The following is a 20,769-nucleotide window of genomic DNA, read 5'->3' on the forward strand; positions in this document are numbered from 1 at the left end:
ATCATTTTTATCCAGAAAGTTAGTTCTCAAACCTGACTTATCACGTGACCAAGAATAACCCTGTCTAGCAGTTCAAAACCTGTAACTTTCCCCTGTCTTTGAATGACCTAATGAGTTTCTTCACTGGTTTGTGTTCCCTTCTTTTGCAAGTTAGTAAGCCTCGGCCTTGCCCATTTTCCTCTTTTTTGAAGTCCTGGTGGCCTGTCTTTCATCCTCTAGCCCTTCACTTTAGAGTCCTCTAATTAGCAGACTATGTGATGAATGTCTTTCTCCACCGCTTGACGTCAGGTTCCCAGGAGGAAGTGAGTGTACTTACCACGGTGTCACCCAGGACTCAAGAAAATATCAGTAAATAGTACATGGGCTCCCCTCACATGTCGCTGATGGAAGAGTAAATAACTTTTCGTTTTGTAACCTTGTATTCTAAACCAAGAAACTACATATTATGAACTTACTAATTTCCTTTTCCACGAGTTTAGGTCTTAATTTCCAGGCAACAACTGTCGTTTTCTATTTCATCAGACTCTTCTATCACAACTGCTGTGTTAGTTTGTGTTTCCCAGTTGCAAAAGGCATTTAATGATTTGGAGAAGTTGATCTCTCCTTCCCTTCCTCCTGACGTGACCGGTAACGAGCCTGGCCAGCTGTGCAGTGCTGTCCCTGTGTACAGAAATTCTTTTCTGAAAAGCACAGGTGATCAGGTTACACCCTGAAGTCTGAGATCTGATTACTCTTATTATAGTAGCCTGAAAAGTTACACATGTCATTAGGAGTCATTAAATTACTCTACTTGGCTCTCTTACGGGAGCTCTGGTATTTGACTCAGCGATCTTGCCTGGCTGTAAATTCCACATAGTGAACATGCATTTTCATGGGGCTGCAGATTCTTTGACAGAATCTCCGTGTTATTCCTCGGAAAGGGACTCTCAGTTATGAAAGTAGACCCTGAACCCAAGAATTCTAATGGAAATGTATGGAAATCCAAGCCTTGGAATTAAGTGAGTGTGAGTATTGACATGACCAAATTGTCTTCTCCACCCCTCCCTACACCCCTTTTCTTTTTTTGCTGTGTTCAAGCAATTTAATTCTGCATCTAATTTTAATCTGTAAACCATATCCACTCCTGCGGTTGTAAAGCATGTGTTAGCACTTAACCAGCAGGAGGGGGTTGCCTAAGGTAAGAGGGTTGATAGCACAGAACAGGCATCTTAAGAATGGCTTTGTGTGACTTGGCGCCACTCGCTAAGGCTTTCTGTGCCTGGGTCCAAGCTGTCTGTCCAGGGTTTAGAGAGACTCAGGCAGTAAAAATAGTGGAATCTTTTATTATTATTACTCAGTGTTGATTTTCCAGAAAAATTTGCACGAGGAGGGGTGACTTAAAGGGCTCCGAAGATTTCCTCAGAGGGAGTAGGAAGAATGAGTGAATTTGTCTGAAGAGGGATGGGGGAAGGTGACTTGGAAAATGTGGTTAAGACCTGTTAAAGTTACACTGAATCGTGATGGCCCCTTGGAAAGTAAAAGAAAGGATTTGTAAAAATACAAGTTTGGCTGCTAGATCAACGCTAGCTCTTTTTACTAGCTAAAATGTATAATCTTAGAAATTAAGAAAAATCTATTTATACCTAGGGGTTGGTCATACCTTAAGGTCAAGGGGAAAGTTAGATTTCAAAGTCAGCCTCTGGGATAAAAATCATGTGTAGCTAAAATGACCCTTGAAAATCCTTGTAAAGTTCAAACCAAGCATTTCATTTGTGGTCCCTGGTGGGAAAAAAAAACTTAAAATCATTTCCCAAAATCTTTCCATCATTTCTTTTCTTGCTTGCATTAACTTTTCAGCTTTAATTGTGTCCATCGTTTAATAGAAGAAATGCAGCCACTTAATGGTGGATTTCTGGAAATAAACGCTGTATTTCACTGATCCTGAGATGCATCTGCTTTATATTTTTACATCTCTAAAACTGAGGTGTGTTTTATAACTGATGGCATTTTAAAATTGTAATGGTCAGTGTTCTTTATCCCTTTCTTTCTTTCTCTCTTTTTTCTCTTACTACTGTATATAATGAAGGTTTGTCTTGCCATTATTGGTCTATTAGATTGGAAGAAACATCGTGGTTAAATTCATGTACGGTAAATACATAAGTGAATGTTAGGAATCCAGTCTTGAGGTTTGAAATAAATGCCACTGTTGTAGAGGTAGTTTTTTTTTTTTTTTTTAAAACTACATTTTAACTAAGACTCAACTTTGACTCATAGCATCTGGCGTACAGCATTGTATTACATGAGTCAGTCATTAAAGGCATTGCTTGCTGAGTAGATATGTTTATGACTCATTCATTAAACTAATATTCGTTGAACTCTGATCATGTGTTTCACATTGCTCTTGGGCCCAGATTGGAGCAGCAACCAAAACAAGTAACTTTCTCTGTTGAACAAGAAAAAGCAGGTCTCAAATCGCTTAAATTACAGTGTCATCCTTCCAAATATGGCGTCTTGTTCTCAGACCACGACTTTATATTTCACTTAAATTCCAGTGAAACTTAGTTTGGGCTGAACTATTATTTTGAAAGGGATATCCTGTTCTTTCTTTCCTCAGAAATAGTTATTAATTAATGGCTAGATTCTCAAAATTTGAATATAAATTCGATAGTAGAGTTTAGAGCCACCCCTCTGCCAGTTACGACAGAAGGCACGTGACTTAATCCTGATTGTCTCGTCCCCAACTTCAAAGCTCTCCAAAATAATATTTTCCTCCTCAAATGGCTCCTGTAAGGATGGAGAGACAGTATAGCTAGGTCACTGTGTGAATTCAACAAGGAGGGTGATAATTCTATTTAACTTTATTTCTTTTTGCAATTGGCCAAAAGTTAAGTATAATTTATGGTGTGATTTTTTTTGAACCAGTACTGAGATTCTCTTAGGATAGTAAAGAGACACATGTTGTCAGCTTGAAACAAATCAAAGACAAACAAAGCAAAAAAAAAAAAAAAAAAGAGGGAAAAAGGAAAAAAGATAGAATGCATAATGCATAGGAGAATAAAAATGACCAAAATTCCAGGACCGAGAGTTAAATGAAAAGAATAACTTTTACATAGCGGGTCTTCTCAGGCATGGGACAGCGTTTACTGCTGCTGCGACTAAACATTTATTAAGGTCAGGCACTGAGCTAACGTCATTGCATAAATGATTTCATTCATCCTCAAAAAGTGTTATCAGACAAGAAATACTGTACCAATTATGTTGTTAGGAAAATGTAGGCTTAGGGAGGTTAATGAATTTCGCCATAGCTGCTCCTCTAGGAGGCTGGGGTTTAATCCTCAGTCTGAGTTTTACTTCATTATAAGCAGGCTCTCCGTTACTAAAACACTCTTGGGTTATCACCGTTCTCTGTCACATTCCTGGCACAGCTTATGGCCCCATTCCCCATTGCTGGGCCTGCAGCTTGCTTCCACCATTAAATTTTTTCAAGTAACGTTGCTTTGACTATCCTCACACGTGCATACACTGCAGAGAATCCCAGAGCGAGAACCATTGATTCAAAGCATCCAAGCATTTAAAAGTCCCGCTAGGTAGTGCCAAACTGCTTCCACAAAGCTGACATCAGTTCACAGTCTCATGAACATTGTGTGGTTCTGAGATGAAGAAAGGATACCAGTCTCAGCTGACAAATAAACTGGGGTTAATTTCCAGGCTTCAGTCACCTTATATCTAAAAGCCATCAAAACCCAGCAAAGGCAGCTGAGAAAATGCATGCTGGACCCGGAGTGTCACGGAGGCAAGCCGTCCCCTCCGTCTCGCAGGGAGCAGGAGCTGCACGGCGCCTCCCGCTGCTGCTCTCCCCGAAGCACCGCCTGCTTCCGACTCACCGACCCCACGTGTGGAAAAAGCAAAGTGTGCACCTGCCAACACCTTCGAGACGCCGCAGATCTTGCACACACCGACTGCCTCCTGACCATCTAGCCCAAACTCCTGAGGGGCAAGTACAAAAGCCCCCACCGAGCCCACGGAGAGTCCCCCTCGGGCCCCTGGTCCAGTCGCCGTCGCGGGGAGGCCATGAGTTCAGAAGAGGCAGGAAGACCGCGCTGAGAAGGAGTGAAAGCAGAAAACCAAAGATCACCCTACATTACACGGCGTCAGGAAATTCATTTCGGCTTTTCTGGCTTCTGTGACCTTTTCTTCCTCAGCTAGCTTTGCTAAAGATAAAGCACATCTCACTGTTTTAAATTTGAATTTCTTCAGTGAAGCAGAATTTTACATCATTTATGTAAAATTTACCTGATTTATTTGCATTTCTTTTGTGACTTCTCTGTTCAGATTCACTGTTCATTTATCTCTTGAGGTGTTAATTTTTCCTTATTGCTTTTTCTGTATTAAGAATATATCTCTAAAAATTGTATCGACTAAGCATATTAATCATTTGTTTTCTTTATTTCTCATATTATTTTCCATTTGGCCGTCTGCCCTTTCACTGTATGTTTTTGACATGCTACAGACTGAAGGTTAAGTGGTCAAATCTTCCCATGATTTTGTTTTCTTTTTTCTTTGATCATGTTAATACTTAAAAAGGTCTTCACCATTTCAGGATGAGTAAATCTTCCACGACACTCACTTTAGAAAAAATTTTAAAGTTGCAATTAGCTCCTTAATATACTGAAATAAAACTCCAGGGATTCTGTGAAGTTTCAGGTAAAATTTCATTTTTCCGCATTTAGCTAATACTCACATTTCCCACCAGGACAATCGATCTGTTAAACATATTAGGAGATTTTATTCAGAATGCATTAAAGAGTTCCACAACATGATTAAGTTTTTAAGTTGTTGTTTTTTAAATACTGTGGAGAAAATATATTGAACAAATGGCTGATGGTAGACAGAAAGTTAATTAGGTGACTACTGGAGAAGTCCAAGTAAGAATTATGAGTTTCTGAATTAGGTAGTAGAAATACACACACACACACTCACACACACGCACACAAACTGCGATCTCAGCGGGCTAGCGAGACGTAAGCATCTTCAGGGCTTTGTGATTACATGTGCAGGAAGGCAAGAGCAGGAGCGCGAGATGATTTCAGCACGGACAAGGGTCTGCGGGGAGAGCAGACGGCAGTTAGGGACGCGGATTCGGGCCATCTCGATTGGAGAGAGAGACTTGACAATCAGCAGCCTCTAAGCAGAGGCCAGCATCATCCAGTGCTTGAGATCCCTTCAAAGACTGTAAAGCATGGGAAGAAAAAAACCCTGAAAACCAATCACGACGTGTCTCACAAAGAAACCAGGCGTACTAGGTTAGGCAGGATAAGATGGGGCTCTGAAAAACAGGACGTCACCGTTATAAGGACGGAAAGAAGTTCACATGCGACTAGGCTCACAGAGTCAGCGGAGACTGGAGTTTATAACAGGAACGGATGCCAGCAGTCAGCGACGCCCAGGGGCACTCCGGCAGGACAGCTGGCAGGACGGCGCAGCTTGCCCTTGTCACCGCAGAGCTCGCCGGTGAGCTGGCCCAGAGCAGGTTCAGGAGAACAATGTTACACGCGTGTGAAGGAGAGGAACGCTAGATGCAGCCAGATTGCAGCCAGCTGAGGTGAAAATACCAAGCCGTCAACCACAGGCCTGCTGCAGCTCCACGTGCTACTTCCAAAGCCCCGTTCTGAAACAGGAGGGAAGAAGTGGGATGACCATTTAGAGGAGGAAGCAAGGACAGATATTTTTCTTAAATTGCAAATGTTAGCCACCATGCATAAAAATAGATTAAAATTTTTCTTCTGTAGAGCACAGGGAACTATATTCTTAATTTTTTTTTTGTTTTCCATTTGAAAAGGGAGAAAACTGAACTTGGTCACATGTTAAATGGGAAGAGCCAATATGGTGGAGAAGGAGAGGGTTTTCATGGAGGAAGACTTGTCTTGAGTCAGGCAGGAGGCTGTTGGCTAACCCTCGGGCAGAAGCCCATACGTCTGTGGACTCTGAATGAAGAAGGGGAAGAGAAATCAGATGAACTGAAGCTTCTCCTCAAAAACCAGAGGTCAGTTCATCTGCGGCAACCACGATGGCGGAGAGGAGCAGCTGAGGAAAAAGGAGGAGGTGTCAGCTAACTCCTGGGGAGGGGCATGGGACAACGTGATATCCAGAGGGAACTCTGATTCGAAAAGATACATGCACCCTAATGTTCACAGCAGCACTATTTACAGCAGCCAAGACATGGAAGCAACCTAAGTGTCCACCAACAGATGACTGGATAAAGAAGCTGTGGTATATTTATACAACAGAATACTACTCAGCCATAAAAAAGAATAAAATAATACCATTTGCAGCAACATGGATGGACCTGGGGAATCTTCATTCTAAGTGAAGTAAGCTAGAAAGAAAAAGAAAAATACCATATGACATCACTCATATGAGGAATCTAAAAAAAGAAAAAAAGAGGACACCAATGAACTCATCTACAAAAGAGAAACAGGCTTGTAGACATAGTAAACAATCTTATAGTTACCAGCGAAAGGGGGTGGGAAGGAATAAATTTGGAAGTTTGAAATTTGCAAATGTTAGCCACCATATATAAAAATAGATTAAAAGTTTTTCCTCTGTAGAGCACAGGGAACTATATTCAATATCTTGTAACAACCTTTAATGGAAAAGAATATGAAAATGAATATATATATATATATATACACACACACGCACACACACATGACTGGGACATTGTGCTGTACACCAGAAACTGACACATTATAACTGACTGTACTTCAATTAAAAAAATTTTTTTTTAATTTGTTTTAAAGTTGAGGGACCAAAGGATTTGGAAACCGATGAATACACACAAAAAAATCCTAAGATTGTGTGATTTCATTTTTTTTTCCAGCAACACTGCAGCAGGAAGGACGGCTGCTTTGGGGATAAGAGAGTAAGAGCCTAGACTAGCAGGAAGCAGCAATCAGAGAGCAGGCGCCACAACTTAGATACTGGATATGGTGGAATCCTTTATGGTCATAACGAGATCTGGGGAAGGATCTCAGGAATGGGCTCCTGTGATGGGAATCAAAGGTAAATGGACTTGAAAAGGGCAAGAAATGGAAGAATAATGTATTTAACAGATTTTCAAAAAATAAACACGGATGCCTTCCAGAAATGCTAACCATAGACACTCCATCGGTAATATAATTACTAATAAAATCATTTAAAAAGTATTATTATCATTACAAATGATAAACTTAGAACTGCTGTGATCAAATTCAAAGACAATTGTACTATGTAAAGATGTAGAGCCAAACTAGCTAAGGAACCCCAGCCATGATGTGACGTGAGGCAACTCACAGGCTGTGGCCCTAAGTCTGATGATGTGGGGAAGGCTTTCGGAAGGCAGAACACAAAGAAGGTGGGTAAACTGTTACCTTCAATTTGGATTTAATTATGGAAATCCGTCTGCTGTATGACTCTCGTAAGTGTTCTGATAGTTACATAGTTACTTATACATATTTTCTTCCCTCCTTAGCAAATTCCATGGCAAGAGGAGGTATGGTTTGAGTCAGTCCCCACCCTGAGCGGCACAAAGATAAATGTAGCCAGTGCTTATGTACCGCTCTGACCAGGGAATCTAACAGCAGATGCAGTGTTGCTGCTGTTTTAAGGCCTGGGTGCCAACGGCGTGGCCGCTGGACTCCTCCATGCCTTTTTTTCACTCCTGCAGGAAGATGTTCAGACTTAGCCTGTTATGTTATAGATTCCATGAGGGACATAGTTTACCTCTTAAAACATGCTCTATTTATAACACACGGAAGTGTAGAAAAGTATTGCTCTTGTTTAAATGAGTACCTTTTCCGTCGAAATCTGAACATACGAGATACACTGAGTGAACAGACGTGAAGACTCTGTAGACCAGAGACTTCGGAGGAAACCACAGCATTACCACCGTCAAGAGATCCTGCAGGGAGGGAACGTCTCTTGACGGTGATTGCAAAATGCGGGGCCACAGTTGCATTCATTGTTCAGTGAGCTTGTCCACACAGTTAACCCACCGACAGCAATGAATGTTGATTGTGACCTTTTAAAAAGTAGTCTCCGCCCAGGGAGGAGAGCATCCCGGGCGCCCCGCTCTGGTCTCCTGTCTTCAGCAAAGTCCGAAAGCCACGGTGGCGGTGGTGGTTGGCCATAGGGTACAATCAACGGTCGATGGTTTTGATTTTAATTCCAAACTCACCGACAGCGTTGAATGTTCACTGAAGCAACCTCTAAGCTCAGCGTTCTGCCGACTTTGCAGTGTCTGTGAGGCTCTGAAGGGGCGGGGGGGTGCAGACAGAAACAACAGGGTAGCTGTAGTCACGCGGTTTCTGCGTTTTAGGCCATTTCGAAAGAATAAGAAAGAAGAAGTGGGGTTCTTCCAGCTGAGAGGCTGGCGAGCCTCCACATCTCACTGTGTGGGAGGAAAGGATCTGTTTCATTGAGCTAAAAAAATGCCTATCTTGGCTTCGTTCCAGAGGTGAAATTATCTCACGGTTAATAACCTGGAGGGTTTGTTATTCAAAGTAGCTGGAGGTATCGCATCAGAACACATCTGATCGTTTAAATATGATTATGCGTGTAGTAGGTAAACATGGTGTATTCAGATGATACAAATTCAACAAAATCTTCTTACATTTGCTAAAATTATATTGTTAGTGTTCTCCTTTCATATTTAAGATATTTTTTTCTAAAATAAAGTTACAAAATTAGTACAATTTAGAAACTACTGAGCAAATAAGAAATGAAGAAACAACTCAATACATTCTTTCATAGTTGCCGACATAGAGATTCCATCAGCACTGTGACAGGTGCACTCTAGGATGCTACAAAACCGTTCATTTTTCAATGTTTTGGATATGAAAATCCCAGCAGTTTTTTTTTCCTTTTTGGTTCTTTTCATATCCTCTTTCCCCAAGAGTGCTCTGTGATCTATGTTGTTCTAAATTATCATGAACTCTAGTGAATACATTGTTAAGACCACTCTCCATAATTTTCTATCATTCAATTAAAAAGAAAGTCATTTGGCAGATATCAAAACAAGACCTGAAAGCCATTATTTCATACACTTCCCTGGCATCCAGCATGGCCGTAATTATTTGTGGTGAGACAGCTGACAACAGTTCGGAGCACCACCTCGGGGATGACCACGGGCTCATCAAATAAGAGATGATTCGTGAAACATAAGGGAAACGGGTACTCGAAATTTTTACACAATGCCATAGTCCAGTCAGCTAAAATAGTTTAAAGTCTGTAACTGTTTAATACCTGCCAGACGAACTGTCTGCGCGGGGACTGACGGTTTTATTAGGGGAGGAGAGATTAGTCATTTTTTGGGAGGACATACTGAGGTGACCAGTAGTCTCAGGACATAAGACGATGATGAACCTGGACTGGCAGTTTAATCCTTTTGAAATAAGCAAGTATTTCTTACAGAGTAGAACCCCATAGGGGAATCTGCCTAATCAGTAGGCGTTGCCATGCTGCTGCTGGATAAAATATTAGCGCGGGACAGGGGACTCAGTGGTTTGCAGGGTCCGTTACAACCAAAGGCGTGTCACTCCTGTTCTGTTGCCTGTCGACTGTGACATGAGTGTCGAGTCAATATACAACCGTTTTCAGTCATGCGCACTCACCTCTTGGCATAGCTGCTGACATCTGTAGAACAGGGACCCTATGAAAGGAGCCGCTAAACTGAGCATTTTGCATTAACACGAAATATGCGTCAGTCTACTGACAGCAAAATCCTAGGGCAGCTGGGACTATTTGCAACGCAGAACCTTGCTTTTCTTTGTTTTCCAAAATATTTTTCTAGAAGTCCTTAGCAGAATATAACCAAAACTTAAAATTCTTATGCAAAAATGATTCACCCGCAACAGTAAGAAATTCCACTAAATGCCTTGTCATGTGCACAGGGAACAGCAGGAGTAAGTTCAGCAAATTCCGTCGTTCACTGTTTTCCTTTCCTTGGACTAAGCTGCATACGTGGTTCACAAAGTTAGAGTCTGCTGCAGAGCCTACCTCACCCCTGCGCGGTGTGGACGGCCCACGGCTGGAGGTCGGGCTCTTGCTCTCGCTCGCAGCTACCCTAGTGTCAGAAAAGAGAACGGACGTCAGGGCCCTGTGTTTGCGGTAACTTTCGGTTCACAATTTACCCCACCTGCTGGTTCGATAGTTTTCCACTAATTCGAGCGTGGCTTTCAATCACTACTTTGCCCCTTCTAGTCTACGCCCTCCACATCTTTATTTTCATGACAGCCTTGACTGTAAAATAGTCCTGCTGGAAACATCGAGACTCGATTGCACTGAGCCTTTACATTTTCCGTGGTGTGTAGTGTTTTTTTTTTAGAACACACTGTTATAATTCCAGAATTCAAAGTAGGTGGCAGCCATCTCAATCCATGCCTAGTTTTCCTTGAATGAAAAGAGTCACAAGAAATAAGATAGTTAAGGGTCAGAGATCTTCCCATTCACTTCCCTGGGATTTGGAGAGGGGTGTGGGCAGAATCGGAACAGCTTGTATCAAGGCCAGATTTATTTTAGCTTTTCTCTCTCTTCCCTAGGCTTGTGAGAACATTAAGTTCTTCAGTTTTGTTAAGGTTACTAGGTCATAACTAAACCAAAGCAATTTCTTTGCTCCGAGCCAGAGGGTCGCAGAATACATGCAATGCCACTTTTAAACACAGCCAGCCCTAACGTGAACTGACAGAGGGACGTAAAGGGGAGCGTGATGAGGCTCGGTAAAAGGCCATGGGGACCTGGCGTGCTCAAGTTGTCTGTTTCAGGAATAGACTGTGTATCTTGTCTGATGACCTGTGTTTAATTTAAGTGACTGCCTCTGCCAGTCCTTCCAGAGGGCAAGCGTGTGAAATAGAGCGTCTCCACGTCAGTCTGCAGCCCCCGCCTCGGCCTGACGCCCTGACCTCCGTGGAGCTCGCGGGCTCCGATCCTGACAACCCGCAGGGCAGGAGGCTTTCCCACCACACGGCCTTCAGCCTGAATTCCAGCTCATCTGACCGTCCCAGGGGCAGCTGACACTCATGGGTGCTTATCGTTTCATCACGTTTACTTTCTATTCATGGAAGGGAGTCTATTCAGAATAGAAAAAGTGAGAAATGGTGCCTTAGAAAAACTGCCATTTGCGCAACATGGGGGACCTGGAGACTGTCATTCTGAGTGACGTAAGCCAGTGAGAGAAGGACAGGTACCACGTGGTATCGCTTATATGTGGAATCTAAAAAAAAGAAAGACACAAATGAACGTATTTACAAAACAGAAACAGGCTCACAGACACAGAAAACAAACTTTTGGTTATTGGGGGGATGGTGTGGGGGGGATGGTGTGGGAAGGGATAAACTGGGAGTTTGAGATTTGTAGACACTAACTATTAAATATAAAATAGATAAACAGCAAGGTCCTGTTGTGTAGCACAGGGAATTATGTTCAATGTCTTGCAGTAACTTAGAATGAAAAAGAATATAAAAAGGAATGTATGTATGTGTATGTGTGACGGAAACATTGTGCTGGACACCAGAAACTGACCCAACATTGCAAACTGACTGTACTACAATTAAAGGAAAAAAAGGAGGGGGGAGCCATTGCCATCCGCCCTTCTCTTGCCTTGAAAGAAGCTCGTGACACATGAGGTGCCAGCTTCGCTGGTACTGGGGGGCCTCGACCCCTTTCTCAGGCCCATTACCATTTTCTTAGAGGATTTCTTCCTCTCTTTCGGATATGAAATCTCGTGAAGTGTTTCAGCACGGGCGCTTCCACCTTACCAGTTACACAGGTAAAATGCCTGTTCCAGAGATGCTTGCTCTGGGTGATTACAACTGTGATCGGGACTTCTGGCCACTTCGATAGGAAGAGTGCGAGCATCAGAGTCAGAAACTGGCTCGGTGCAGCCAGAGCCAAGCGGGATACTTGGACACCGCTCTCCTCTGAGAAGGCCAGGAACGCGGGGCCGGTCGTGCCAAAGCCTGGCTCAGATTAGCCAGATTTTACAACTGGAACACTGACATCCCAGAGGGGCCTATGATTTTGTTGTCCAACAGCTTCGTCATTACTGACAGCCTTCACTCCTGCCGACGGCAAAGGGCCCAAAGTGGTTCTGGTTTTCCTCCCCCACTGAGCTGTGGAAATCATTCTACGCTGCTCGCTTTGTAAAGTGTCTTTATGAATTGTTTTTGGAGATGCGATCCATTTCCAGCCCAACCTTTGTACTATTTGGCAAAGTTACTAGTAATGAGGAAAAAATGATTGGTTTTTAATACACATATTAACTGGATTTATACATACGAATCCCATATTATATATATGTTCCAAAATACACCGTAAGTCATTTAAAAATGTTTTTCACAGGCAAATCAGTCCAGCTAACCGTTATGAAGCCCTTATCATTTTAAAAGAAAGTTGTATTTTCTGGAAAGATTTGGTAATTGACAGACTAGCTATCTTTGTTTCTGAAAGTATTTACAGACATGTTTATGTGTTGTTGGTTTAAAAATTATGTACTGTCTCAAATATTTACAAAGTTTAACCTAATAGAGAAGGTTACAAATGAACTTATTTACAAAACAGAAAGAGACTCACAGACATAGAAAACAAACTTATGGTTACCAAGGGGGAAAAGGGGAGGGATAGATTAGGAGTTTGGGATTAGCAGATACACACTACTATATACAAAACAGATAAACAACAAGGACTCACTGTAGAGCACAGGGAACTAAATTCAATATCTTGTAATAATCTATAATGAAAAAGAATCTGAAAAATAATATACATACGTATATAACTGAATCACTATGCTGTCCACCAGAGACTAACACAACACCATAAGCCAACTACACCTCAATAAAAAAAGAAAGAAGGAAAGAAAGAAACAAGGAACCATCATTACTCCAAAATGAAGGTCACTTTTAATACAAGCCTAAAATTATTGATATTTTTTGCTTATCTCACTTTCCTTATATTAACCATTTATTATTTCAAGTTGAATTAAAACTTTCTTTTAGTAGAGAGTATATATATATACAAACTATGTGTATTGTAGAAAGGTTTTATCTGCATGGGAACTGCAGCAACCACAAAGCTACCTTCCTAGGAGACACAGCAGAGTAACTGAACAGGGAGGAACTGAGTCATCGGACTGGGGTCTGCCCCTCACCCGCCTGGTTACATAACTTGTCTGAGCTTTCATTTCCTAGATTATGTCTGGATAATAAAATCACCCTCAGATACACTAGTTTAATTTATTTCCAAACAGTCCTTTCTAAGAGATATTCTGCGAAAGAGAGCATGAGGCGCCTTATTATTTAAGGGGCAGGTATTTAAATCTGGGTCTCCTAAGATTTTAATGCTTCTTCCCTTCACAAACTGCTGTGTTCCCAATTCTAAGATTAAAAGAGAGAGAGAGAGAAAGAAAAGTCAGATTTCTTTTCTCAATAGCCTCAAGATACATCACCTTTCAAAAAGCAGCACGAGGACATCCCCAGTAAGATGGCCCTCCGCGTGGCGCTTCCTCGCCTGGGGCGGTGCTGACAGGCAGGGCGAGCTCCTCCAGGACAGGCGGCTCCTCCCCGAGAGGGCTGATGCTGACTTACAAGTCAGACTCAATCTCAAGCTCTCCCGAAGTTCGGAACCCTTGACGAACCCAGTGCATCTCTGTCTGGCCGCCGATGTTAACACAGAGCGCGGCAACCACGGTCCGGTCAGGATGCCGTCTCCTGGTCCCCTTGCGGATAAGTTTCTTGTCCTTGAGCTAATGTCATACATTATTTCAAATCAAATAAGTATGTCGTTGGCTCTGCACAGAATCGGACGAGGGTTTCAGTATTACTGTATATTTGAACATTCATCACATCTTCATATGCTTTAATGTTTCAAAGTCTGGCTACTGGAAAAATATGTCAGGATTGCTTTGCTTTGAAATTTAGACTTCTTCCTGAAGCAAAAAAAAAGGAAAGAAAATATATACATTATGGTATTTTCCCAAACCCACGAGCTTATTTTGTAGCTATATTATATTGAGCTATTGAAGCTATTGCTTTATGAATAATTAATTATTTAAAGAACTGATCAACAAGAAAATGTTTATTTTTAACAGAATAAACCCTTTTTGTAGAAACAGCCACAAGGATAGTGTTGAGTTTGGAGTAAATATTGAAATAAGGAGAAATTCAAGTCATGGTTGAATCTAGGTTTTTTTTGTTTTGTTTTGTTTTGTTTTATAATGAAGAACCATTTGTCAATAGTACAACCACCGTGACTTCAACAAACTGTGCCAACGTCCTTTTAAGCAGTGTTTATTTTTAGCAAAGAAATATAATGTCTGTGATCTAAGACTTTGCAGGAATGGCTGATTAATCCTTTAGTTTGGAAAGGATAGATATGTTGACTGATACTCAAAATAATTTAAAAATTAACCCCAGTGAACACAATCATTGTGTTAGTAACACAACATGGTTTATTATTACCTGTGTAAATTAATCTTGGAAAATTAAGACCAACATGTGTGTTATAGAAAATAAGATTTTTCTAGGAAACATACTAGTTTTTAAAATAAAGTAGACTTCTTGACTTCCTGCTTATACGGATTATTTAAACTTTGTCAGTAGAGAAGACGAGATACGCATAATCCAAAAAGAAAAATAAAACAGAAGCTATATGCTGGGATTTTTTTTTCATGTAAAACAAGCACTACTTTGTGATTATATTGTTATATTATATTTATATTATATTACTTTGTGATTATATAGTTATATATAAACAATCATATTTTTAGAATATTGAAAACATCCTTCAAATTGTCTACGCTCCACTCAAAATCAGGTCTGCAGCCTTGAGTTGTCCAAGGTTTTGACTTCACTGCCCACTAACCATGTTATTAGGACACGTTACTATTTTGGGAAGATATTGTGACTGTATTTCTAGCTCCATAAATTACACAAGCATCTGTTCTTTCAATCAACAGGATACCAAATGTTTTTGACATCAGCGTGTGTGAAACAATGTATATAATACCATTTTATTTCCCGTGAGTTTTTAGTAAGCACTGACTTTGTAGAAAAAAAAAAACAGTTTGATTAGGACGGTGAAAGGGGGATGAAAAACAGTAAACAAAAATGTATTACAAAGTATGATCCATGGGGATTTAACAGAAAAAATTCATGATATAAAACTAGTCATACAGACTCGCAGACATAGTAAACAATTTTATGGCTACCAGGGGAAAGGGGGTGGGAAGGGATACATTTGGGAGTTTGAGATTTGCAAACTACTATATGTGAAAATGGATTTTAAAAAACATAGATTTCTTCTGTATAGCACAGGAACTATAGTCAATATCTTATAGTAACCTTTAATGAAAAAGAATATGAAAACAAATATATGTGTGTATATATGTATATATATGCATGACTGGGCTATTATGCTGTACACCAGAAATTGACACACTGTAACTGACTATACTTCAATAAAAAGTAAAAAATAAAAGTAGTTATAATTTTTTATAAATTCTATAAAGAATCTATAAAGGTCCATTCTATATAGAAATGTAAAATAAAGAAGATCAGCAGAACTTGATCATTTTTAAGGACCAAGCTGCCTCTCTATTAAAAGATTATTTCTTGCAGCTTTAATATTATATGGAATCCTATCTTGGAAAATATGGAAGTTTATAAAAAATTTATATCAAGTGCTGATATGCATTACATGGATTTTGGTTTACCATCAAAATCACTTTTATAAGGATTTACCCTTAAGAATGAATAATCCAAAGCAGACTTGGGCATGCAAGAACCTTTCCCGGTTCCTTCCTGAAACGCGCAGCCAGGAGTTCCTCTCTGCAGGTGACCTGTGGGCTGAGAAAGGATTCCAGCCAGAAGTCCAGTCCATTAAAGTTAAGTATCACAGTGCTCAATAAATCTTATGAAAATGAAAAACCTTAGCACAAGTTATTCATCAAATAGATGCCATATGATATGTTTGGATTAATTGTCTAAAGGACTGATGCATTGATTTTGAACCCTGACTAATGACCTCTTCTAGACAAGTGATTCTATGGTTGGTATATTTTTATTCTATTTTTTATTTTCATTAGTCAAAGATAATAATTCTATAGGCTTTCATTAATACTTCCTCCAGTCTACATTTTAAAAGAACAAACAGGCAAAACCCCAGCATTTAGTTAACAGTTCACAGTAATTTTTTTCTTTTAAGAAATATTAATAGATCAGCTTGCTCCTTGAACAATGGGACCACGTGGCAACTCGAGTCCTCGAAATCATAATTGAGGAGAGAAAAGACAAAAGACTTCATTCAGAGATTACTTTATCTCTGTACCAATGTAAGAATGTCCCTTATTAAATGTGTAGCAATAATCCAGATATTTAAACAATTTTAAACAACTCATTATATTTATAACTTTCTCCTCTGAAAAAAGTTAGACAGAAATTACTATATATTAAAAGACTTTTCCAGCGAGAGAGAGAAAGAAGAAAGTGACTTCGCAGGGAGAAAGGTTTTCTTCCACCCAAATCTCCAAATCTTCACTGTTGAGTTGCTTTCCTTTCATAATGACTTATTTACAGAAAATCGAATGGCTTAAATTTTCAAAAAGGACCACCTGATAAATGTATGTCTATCAGAGATGGAGTTAAACTATCTTTGATGTTATTAGGTAATAGTGGAAAATTATGATCTGATGTAGGCGATCTTTATGAAATTACTCTTTAGAACTCTGTAAGGGCACTGCTCACCACCTCAGAGCCAGTGAGAAAACACTTAGTTTCTGGCAAAAGCGTGTGATAACTGTGCCCTATTTTTCAGAATTATTCCTTTTGGACTTAATTAACAAGCTACCTCTCTCCTGCAGTAATCGTAAATGTCTGTTAGACACAATGACACAGTGGTAGAAATGTTCTTAGCAATCTGTTATCTACCATTAATAACGGAGTGGCTTCAGAGCTCACAATTTTTAATCAGCGAGGGCATTAACCAGATAATCTTGGATCAAAGTCAATGTAGGTGCTTTTCGTTATATCCCCTCTGAAACTCCAGTTAAACACACGACTCTTCCCAGTTTCCTGTCTTAAAACTAGTTTTTAGTGTTGCCTGGAGGCCGTTGAACAGATGCAACATTCCAGCCATGAAACGAATGCTTTTCAGCAATGAGAGAATTACACAAATGCAAATACCGTTAGGTTTCTTGAAAAGGATCTAATGAATGCAAGAATTTTGGGGGAAAAAAAAAAGAGGACAAGCAAAAAGCTTAGAGGTCAAAGAATTTCAGGCACAAGAGTATAGATCTGCCCATAAGTACCCTAAATGCTTTAAGAAAAAGATGGTGATCATTGTACAAATAAACACATCATGCAGCCATAGGATGGAGACAGATGTCTATTCTCTAAAAACATTGAGTGCTACACTCAACTGACTCTCAAAACACAGACTCGTCTGGGACAAGCTGCTGGGCGGTGACAGAGTCTGCGGTTCCTCCCCACTCATTCTAGATGTACAATGCATTTGTATCTATTTTTAACACTTTTTGTGACCAAATTTACTAGCTGAGGATTTTCTTAAACAAAATTGTACAAGAAGACAATGCAAACGATGTTCTGTGCAGATACTCTGAGACTCACAGGCCATCTGGTATCTCCCATTGAACTTTAAACCGAGGAGAGTAAGTGTGGGAGGTTAAGGACGAGCACCCAAGAGGATGGAGAACTCTGGTTTCGATACCAAATCTTTTTCTATGTGACAGTCCCTTTAAAAGTGAAAAATAGATACACCAGCCACTTGCATGGGCTTCTCTCTTGTTCTCCTACCAGACAGTGAGACCCTTGAGGTCAGGGACTGACCCTTCATCATCTACAGACCCCGAGGATCCAACGTACTTCCTTGAATACAGTCGGTGTTCCGTGTGCGCGTGTGTCTTCCTTGACTCTCAGGCACGTGGCTACATCCCGTTGCCCCACCGGACGCAGTCTACACCCCCGCAGCCCCTCATTTACCTGACTTGATATAAAACAGTGTGTGAACAGCTGTCTTCCACGGTGGGGCGCCATGTGTCTGGACGTCCTGGAATCTAAAGTCAGAGTCACAGAAGCTAATCAATCATTCCCCGAAGACCTGCCGGGGAGAAGTTCGAACAGGTGAACGAACGCCCATCGGAGATCTTGGCCACCACCAGGGTCGCTGGTATCAAGCACTGCAAAGGGCCAAATTTCAGACGAGGAGGGGTTTTTGTGGTTGTTGTTCTTTAATCAAGTGTTTTATTAAATTAGGAATTTTACTCTATCATGCAGCAGACCATATATTTTCTTTTAATGATATACATGAAGATAACACATTCTACAAACTTACCCTCGTGAACATGCTTCTAGCCCTTAAAGTACTTTTCGAGCAACTGCATACTTCTTCCAATAATATTCTCATCTTTGAAAACACTTCTATTATCTCTGTTGAGCAAAATGATGGTACTATGGAAAATGTAATTGGGAGGGCCCAGCCTTTAACTGTTCTGGGTTTATTTAGTGAAAGGCTTCACAAGGGAATGCAGAGAAGCAGTGATGTGCTTTGATTCGACAAAAGTCCTCCTGAGAATGAGTCTTTCTACTTCTCTTCTCACCAAAACATACATTTGGCAGTGAGTTTTGCACCTCCACCGAACTTGTATCCAAATACTTTAACTATATACCGTTTCCCCATTGAGGAAAGGTTCAGTTTAAAAAAAAAAAAAAGAGAGAATCTGCTTCTGTCCACCAAAATGACCATCTGAGGTATTTTATTAAGCACAGGTGAAAATTAGTCTTAATTTTTCATTCCGATCTTTGTGAGTCAATCTGATTTGCTACTATATGCACCAAACTGTAACATTAAGGGTTTTTCAGCTTATCTGAAAACTGAATCATTACAGGATATAAAGTTGTCATTTTTCAGTTTCTTTGAAAAGTAGTGCTAAAAAAAATCAGTCGGGTTGGATTTTAAGGCAATTCCCAAAACGTGATTGGTAACAGTTCCCTGGTTTACGGTGACATCTTCTAAGGGGATTAATTCTGAAAGGCCAGTGAGTGCGGATGGATATTACAGGGGTACGTTCATCCAAAAATCAGTCATTTTAACATACAATTGACATTTACAAAAAGTCTTAGCAAACAGAAAATTTGCTTTGCAGTCAATTTAAAGAAACACAAAGGCTTTCCTACTAATAACTAAGATGCTATCAATTTCAATATTTTTAAAGGAAAATGTCCCAGCCTTCGGGGTTTTTTGCTTTATTAAAATCATTGTAGCTAGAAGATCTTTTTCCCCAAAAGATAGCATTAGAAAGACCTTTCAAAATACTGTAAGATCATTGATTCTAGAGTCTTCTTTTTCCAACACTTCTTTTGCTTTTATGAAGTCCAGTTCATGTTAACGTCTAAAAAATCGATAATCATTCTTTATCATGTTATCGCTCTTATTTTTCAGTACCGCTTCCTTGCTGAAATGCCTGTGTACCTGCGGTCATCATATTATGCCTAACGTGGCATTTCTTTAATGTTACTTTGGATTTCTGCCTATTGTTCACAAGAAGAAATTCTGAACAGAAAACAACAACTGGCACTATATAGTTACCCAAAAAGCAAAATATCCCCCCAAAAGTTTCAAACACATTGACTAATTTGAGCAATCCAATTAGTTGCTTCCCATATCTCATACTTTACCACAGGGAAGGCATATTTCACATAAGGAGATTCACTGAGAAAAATCTGTCATTCTGGAGAGAGCTATCAAAATATAGTATGTTTCCATCTATTTTCAGCTTTTATTTTCTGGTTAAAAAAATTTTTTTTGGCAATAACTTTTCAAAAAAAAAAATCCCCTCAATTCTTTTTGCTGTTTTAGGGTAACAAAAAATGGCTTACTAAATGGAGGTTTTGACCTGAATATTCATTTAAAAATAGTTTCTTTCACATTTTCAATTCTACACACTCAGTTATGTTAAGATCACCTGAATGATACAAAAGAGAGCTGACTTATACTGACTAAAAAGAAACCATAAAAGCACAATCTTACGGACCCAAACTACAAGGCTGTAATTCTGACAAACAAGACGAGTTTCATCAAGTATCTTTCCACGAGCACGTCCCAGTTACCAGCTTTCCCATACGATAGTGAAAACAGCCAAGGACAGTCCAGAAAAAATATTATCGTTTCTTTGGGATAAAAGTTTAGTATCAAAAAGCTAAAAATGTCCATTGGAGGCAAAAGATATGGATAAATAAGCTTTCCTTGCTATTATGGGAAACAGCTTGAGGCAAATGGAAGAAGTAATGGCAAAGGATTCAATTTCCCTACTGCTTTAAATATAACTTTTTACTGTAGTTAAAGCCAGTATTATACCGAAAGTACAATTCTTGCAAACCTCTGTGGTTACTAAATATACATTATTGAAATGGACAGTAAAATTTTAAAATTAGATGTACATCCATTATCACAAATCTGGAATACTCTGGGAGAAATCGTGGAATAAAAATAAACACAGTATACTGAGAAATTCAAAACAGATGTCTCCTAAAATTCAGTATATTTCCATCCTTGTAAATAGGATAGCTTTCCAAAACATGACATTTCTTCTTTTGGACAGTTTGTGTGTGTCATGGGGTGGGGGGAGTCGGGGAGAGAGAATACGTTAAATCCAAAGTTCTGCACGTGAAGAAGCTGCCTCAGGTGGAGAGTTTAGGGTTATTCCAAGAGCGACCAAACCCTTCTATTTGAAGAAATATTCAAGTG

At 39.9% G+C, this 20,769-nt stretch overlaps 1 long non-coding RNA gene across 7 annotated transcripts in view; it reads right to left on the bottom strand.

The window, feature by feature from the left end:
• Positions 1-4,741: 4,741 nt before the first annotated feature.
• The window catches only part of LOC105090830 (uncharacterized), a 68,000-nt gene continuing 51,972 nt past the window's right edge, over positions 4,742-20,769 (bottom strand). Inside the window, exons 3-7 of one of the 7 annotated variants that reach the window (XR_010377185.1) lie at positions 15,750-18,202; positions 13,457-13,936; positions 10,015-10,081; positions 6,303-6,355; positions 4,742-5,647 (exon numbers count right to left, since the gene is read on the bottom strand). This is a non-coding gene — a long non-coding RNA (uncharacterized LOC105090830). Of the gene's footprint in view, positions 5,648-6,302; positions 6,356-7,222; positions 13,937-15,749; positions 18,203-20,769 lie in introns of those variants that run through there. The other 6 variants (XR_010377183.1, XR_010377187.1, XR_010377184.1 and 3 more) reach the window with 6 other exon arrangements.

Source organism: Camelus dromedarius, chromosome 21 (genome assembly GCF_036321535.1).
Source record: "Camelus dromedarius isolate mCamDro1 chromosome 21, mCamDro1.pat, whole genome shotgun sequence".
Taxonomy (NCBI): Eukaryota; Metazoa; Chordata; class Mammalia; order Artiodactyla; family Camelidae; genus Camelus; species Camelus dromedarius.